Source organism: Salvelinus namaycush, chromosome 21 (genome assembly GCF_016432855.1).
Source record: "Salvelinus namaycush isolate Seneca chromosome 21, SaNama_1.0, whole genome shotgun sequence".
Lineage (NCBI taxonomy): Eukaryota > Metazoa > Chordata > Actinopteri > Salmoniformes > Salmonidae > Salvelinus > Salvelinus namaycush.
In genome coordinates, this window is record NC_052327.1 from 43,379,384 (window position 1) to 43,385,675 (window position 6,292).

Sequence of the window (6,292 nt, forward strand, 5' to 3'; positions counted from 1 at the left end):
AGTCGCGGTTTTGTCTCATCAGGGGTGATGGTCGGATTTGCGTTTATCGTTGAAGGAATGAGCAATACACTGAGGCCTGTACTCTGGAGCGGGATCGATTTGGAGGTGGAGGGTCTGTCATGGTCTGGGGCGGTGTGTCACAGCATCATCGGACTGAGCTTCTTGTCATTTCAGGCAATCTCAAAGCTGTGCGTTACAGGGAAGACAGGCGCCTCATGTGGTAGCCTTCCCGCAGGCTCAACCTGACCCTCCAGCATGACAATGCCACCAGCCATACTGCTCCTTCTGTGCGTGATTTCCTGCAAGACAGGAATGTCAGTGTTCTGCCATGGCCAGCGAAGAGACCGGATCTCAATCCCATTGAGCACGTCTGGGACCTGTTGGATCGGAGGGTGAGGGCTAGGGCCATTCCCCCCAGAAATGTCCGGGAACTTGCAGGTGCCTTGGTGGAAGAGTGGGGTAACATCTCACAGCAAGAACTGGCAAACCTGGTGCAGTCCTTGAGGAGATGCACTGCAGTACTTAATGTAGCTGGTGGCCACATCAGATACTGACTGTTACTTTTGATTTTGACCACCCCTTTGTTCAGGGACACATTATTCCATTTCTGTTAGTCACATGTCTGTGGAACTTGTTCAGTTTATGTCTCATTTGTTGAATCTCGTTATGTTCATACAAATATTTACATGTTAAGTTTGCTGAAAATAACAGTTGACATTGAGGATGTTTCTTTTTTTGCTGAGTTTATTTGCAATTTAGCAGATTTCAAGTGGCTTACGGTCAAACCGCACAGACATCCGGCAGAGTAAGTTCAAATATATATTTGTATTCAACATTCTGGCTTGTAAGGAACATTTACACTATTTTCATTCATTTCAGGCTGTATATACCAATTCATTGTGTATTACAGCCTGATAAATTAGACTAATGGATAAGAAGATAAGTGTGAGCCATGGTACCAGTAAACATATACAAGCTCCTAAAGCCAAATTCCTTTTTTATTTTACCAGGTAAGTTGACTGAGAACACATTGTCATTTACAGCAACAACCTAGGGAATAGTTACAGGGAAGAGGATGGGGGATGAATGAGCCAATTGTAAGCTGGGGATGATTAGGTGACCGTGATGGTATAAGGAGCAGATTGGGATATCTCAAGCATAGCCACCAGTTCAGACTTGGAAATTCCCATCCCGTCCTGGTCACTGCTGTCCACTACATAGATAACAGCATCGGTTTTGGAGTAGTAGCAGCGCCAGTAAGGCCTGAAACAGAGAGAGATGCAAGAAGAAACAGTGTAACCAATACATTTGTTGGTTGACTCTTGACAAACTGACCGCTGACAGTTGCAAACTTCAGATGTGTGAGACATATGCTACAATAAATAAGTCAGGAATATCTTGCAACCTAATACTGGTCTGCCCTCCAAGATCCCACACCTGGAATGTCAGATCCTTGTATGTTACCGTTTCCATGTTGAAGCAAATGGCTGGGTGGGGGCAGACCAGTAGCTTGAGCCATTTCAGTAACAAATATATATGTTGCAAGACATACCATTGTATTGGCATGCAAAGTTACGCACATCAGTTTGAGTTTGAGTATGTTACTCAGCACTGAGAATAAGTTGAATATTTTCACTCACTGGTTATAGTGGTGACGACCTCCCCAACTAGAAGTCTGTAAAGAATTGTAGTTTTTTTCCCAGCTCCATCCAACCACAGGATCAGTATCCTAATTTTCCTGGTGCAAAACAGGCCAGAAAAGAGATCGGAGATTTAACATGGCAGGAGGGATAGATAAAAGTATAGTAGTCATACTTTACTCATTACATTGATCAAACTATACAGACATAACTTCAAAGGACAAAATACAAATGTCAGGTCTGGTCAATGCATATTACTAAAGGCCTAGCTATAATAGCATTGTCTGGTATGCATTCACTTTCACGGGTCAGCAAGTTATTTTCCTGAATAACAATGCAATACGAGGAGACAGAGGTCATTGAAGTAGCTAGTATACAGCGACATCTGTCTTACACATTCCCTGGATAGCAAACGTTCATCTGGTTTAACTCAAAGAACACCCAAATAATTTGAACTGTATTCATAGGAAATTGTAAATTTACCACATCCTACCTAGCTCTTTAAATGCTAACACAGAGCAAACATTGGCTGATGGAAACTAATCAGTAGCTAAACATTGATTTCATGAGAAACGTAACAAAAGTATGACACACTAAAAAAGGTAGCAACAAATCTTACCCATTTTTGCCTAATAACAGTCCCTGCAATCCTATCCAGTAAGTGAAGTGTCTTCTTCCTTGTGGGTTTGTTTACATGCCCAGCTCAGTTATTGGTACATTATTGCCACCTATTTGCAGGGATGTACTGGTGATTTGATAGTCTATTACATTACAACCAACATACTGTACAGCCCCAACATTGTGTAAATATAAAAAAGAATACATCAATGTTTGGAGAAAAAAACAAGAGGCAAAAATGTAAAAGCACACAGAGTGGATCAAAGTTTTGTTATTGTTGTCTGCCTTGACAAATCAGAAAATACTTCAGTCCATTATAAAAAATAACTGCTACTTATAATGGCTTTAATAAAAACAAAATTGTATTGTTTAGAGCAAATTGTTTTATGAAACAGAAGATAAACATACAGGTAAGTATACAATAGCAGATCAACTGGCAAATAAATATACGAATAAGCAACATGTTAATGAATAAATACAGCATGCAAATATACAAACAGATATCAGACTTTGAAAACCTTATCTCTGTCTTTCATTTCCAGTGTCTAATTGTCGTGAACTCTCGAATTGTAAAAACCCTTAGCGGTTTGACTGTAGAGGCTATTGACATGGTAACATCAGATTAAACTTCCTCTAGAACAGCATAGACTGAAGAGACTTGCGGACAGTGGCCATCTCCTGCTGTTGCTGTGGACAGAGAGAGATGGGTTATAACACTCAAGTGACCAATGGGAAACCATTACAGATTTTTTAAAATAAAAACATTGAATAAAATTGTATTCGTCACATGCGCCGAATACTTTTTGTGGCTGTTGGACTTCCTGAGCCAACGCCCACAGCGAGTCAAAATAGGTCCCCACGTGTCGGACTTACGCAATACCAACACAGGCGCTCCTCAGGGATGTGTTTTGTCCCCACTCCTGTACACTAATAGTTGTACTAGTTCCCATTCTGACAGACACCTCGTTAAGTTCGCTGATGACACTGCCTTGATCAGCCTGTTGCATGATGACGAGGAACATCATGGCCCGGTCCTAGATGACTTTGTAGAGTGGTGTGAGGAATCACACTTGGTCCTCAATACCAACAAGACCAAATAGATGTGCATAGACTTCAGGAAGTGTACAACACCTACCTCTGCAACATCTATCAGAGGTCAGAATATAGAGATTGTAGAGGAATACAAATACCTGGGTGTCCTCTTGGACAATAATTGTCAGTGGAGTAAATGTACAGACCTGATCTACAAAAAGAGCCAACAGAGACTGTACTTTCTCAAAATACTGGGATCTTTTAATGTAGACTGTACTATACTGACTCTGTTTTACAAATCTTTCATTGAGAGTATTTTAACTTTTTGTATTGTTTGTTGGTTTGGCAATGCCACTGTCAGCCAGAGAAATATGCTGAGAAGGATTATCACCACAGCAAGCAAGGTACTAGGAGTCAAACAGACAGGCCTGGATGAGATCTTTAAGGTCAGGGCCCTCCGCAGGGCTCACAAAATAATTTTAGACCCAAGCCACCCCCTGTACCCAGACTTTGAACTACTCCCCTCTGGGCACAGGTATAGGGCACCCCTCAGCAGGAAAAACAGAACAAGACAATCATTTGTGCCAGGTGTGATATCCCTCCTAAGTAGCTCGGGCTAATTTTCCTATTGACTCAGTAAGGCCAGCAGGCTCGTCTTAAAAAAAGAAGGTTTTATTGGTATGTAACTGTTATGAAAGTTGTATTGTCAATTTTGTTTTGTATTTAAACGCCACTTTAAACGTGTACATGACACTGCAACACAATTTCCCCATGGGGACAACAAAGTCAGTAAGTAAGTACAACCTTATAGTGAAATGGTTACTTACAAGCCCTTAACCAACAACGCTTTAAGAAGTTAAGAAAAATAAGTGTTAAGTAAATGGAAAATAAAAGTAACAAATAATTAAACAGCAGCAGTAAAATAACAATAGCGAGGCTATATAGAGGGGGTACCGATACAGAGTCAATGTGCAGCGGCACCGGTTAGTCGAGGTAATTGAGGTAATATGTACATGTAGGTAGAGTTAAAGTGACTATGCATAGATAATAAACAGAGAGTAGCAGCAGCGTAAAAGAGGGGTCTGGGGTAGCCATTTGATTAGCTGTTCAGGAGACTTATGGCTTGTGGGTACTTGGCGCTCCGGGACCGCTTGCCGTGCGGTAGCAGAGAGAACAGTCTATGACTAGGGTGGCTGGAGTATTTGACTATTTTTAGGGCCTTCCTCTAACACCACCTGGTATAGAGGTCCTGGATGGCAGCAAGCTTGGCCCCAGTGATGTACTGGGCCTTACGCACTACCCTCTGTAGTGCCTTGCGGTCAGAGGCCGAGCAGTTGCCATACCAGGCAGTGATGCAACCAGTCAGGATGCACTCGCTGGTGCAGCTGTAGAACCTTTTGAGGATCTGAGGCCAGTCTCCTGAGGGTGAATAGGCTTTGTCGTGCCCTCTTCACGACTGTCTTAGTGTGTTTGGACCATGATAGTTTGTTGGTGATATGGACACCAAGGAACCTGAAGCTCTCAATCTGCTCCACTACAGCTCCGTCGATGAGAATGGGGGCGTGCTCGGTTCTCCTTTTCCTGTTGTCCACAATCATCTCCTTTGGTCTTGATCACATTGAGGGAGAGGTTGTTGCCCTGGCACCACACGGCCAGGTCTCGAACCTCCTCCCTTTAGGCTGTCTCATCGTTGTTGGTGATCAGGCCTACCACTTGATGATGGTGTTGGAGTCGTGCCTGGCCATGCAGTCATGAGTGAACAGGGAGTACAGGAGGGGACTGAGCCTGCACCCCTGAGGGGCCCCTAGTGTTGAGGATCAGCGTGGCTGATGTGTTGTTGCCTACCCATATCACCTGGGGGCAGCCCGTCAGGAAGTCCAGGATCCAGTTGCAGAGGGAGGTGTTTAGTCCCACGGTCCTTAGCTTAGTGATGAGCGTTGAAGGCACTATGGTGTTGAACGCTGAGCTCTAGTCAATGAATAGCATTCTCTCATAGGTGTTCATTTTGTCCAGGTGGGAAAGGGCAGTGTTGAGAGCAATAGCAATTGCATCATCTGTGGATCTGTTGGGGCAGTATGCAAATTGGAGTGGGCCTAGGGTTTCTGGGATAATTGGTGTTTATGTGAGCCATGACCAGCCTTTCAAAGCACTTCATGGCTACAGACGTGAGTGCTACGGGTCAGTGTCATTTAGGCAGGTTACCTTAGTGTTCTTGGGCACAGGGACTATGGTAGTCTGCTTGAAACATGTTGATATTACAGACTCAATCAGGGACATGTTGAAAATGTCAGTGAAGACACTTGCCAGTTGGTCAGCACATGCCCGGAGCACACCTTCTGCTAATCCGTCTGGCCCTGCGGCCTTGTGAATGTTGACCTGTTTAAAGGTCTTACTCACATCGGCTACGGAGAGCGTGATCACACAGTCGTCTGGAACAGCTGATGCTTTCATGCATGCTTCAGTGTTACTTGCCTCGAAGCGAGCATAGAAGTAATTTAGCTCGTCTGGTAGGCTCGTGTCACTGGGTAGCTCGCAGCTGTGCTTCCCTTTGTAGTCTGTAATAGTTTGCAAGCCCTGCCACATCTGACAAGCGTCACAGCCGGTGTAGTATGATTCGATCTTATTCCTGTATTGACGCTTTGCCCGTTTGATGGTTCGTAGGAGGGCATAGCAGGATTTCTTATAAGCTTCCGGGTTAGAGTCCCGCTCCTTGAAAGAGACAGGTCTACCCTTTAGCTCAGTGAGGATCTTGCCTGTAATCCATGGCTTCTGGTTGAGGTATGTATGTACAGTCACTGTGGGGACGATGTCGTCGATGCACTTATTGATGTGGTGTACTCCTCAATGCCATCGAAAGAATCCTGGAACATATTCCAGTCTGTGCTAGCAAAACAGTCCTGTAGCTTAGCATCTGCTTCATCTGACCACTTTCTTATTGACCAAGTCACTGGTGCTTCCTGCTTTAGTTTTTGCTCGTAAGCAGGAGGATAGAATTATGGTCA

At 43.9% G+C, this 6,292-nt stretch overlaps 1 long non-coding RNA gene across 1 annotated transcript; it reads right to left on the minus strand.

Annotated features, from left to right (window-relative positions):
- Positions 1–738: 738 nt before the first annotated feature.
- On the minus strand, positions 739–2,318 carry LOC120066392. Its single transcript, XR_005478761.1, has 3 exons — positions 2,260–2,318; positions 1,641–1,738; positions 739–1,263 (listed from the first exon to the last, which is right to left on the minus strand). It is a non-coding gene; the product is annotated as an uncharacterized LOC120066392 (long non-coding RNA).
- Positions 2,319–6,292: the final 3,974 nt, after the last annotated feature.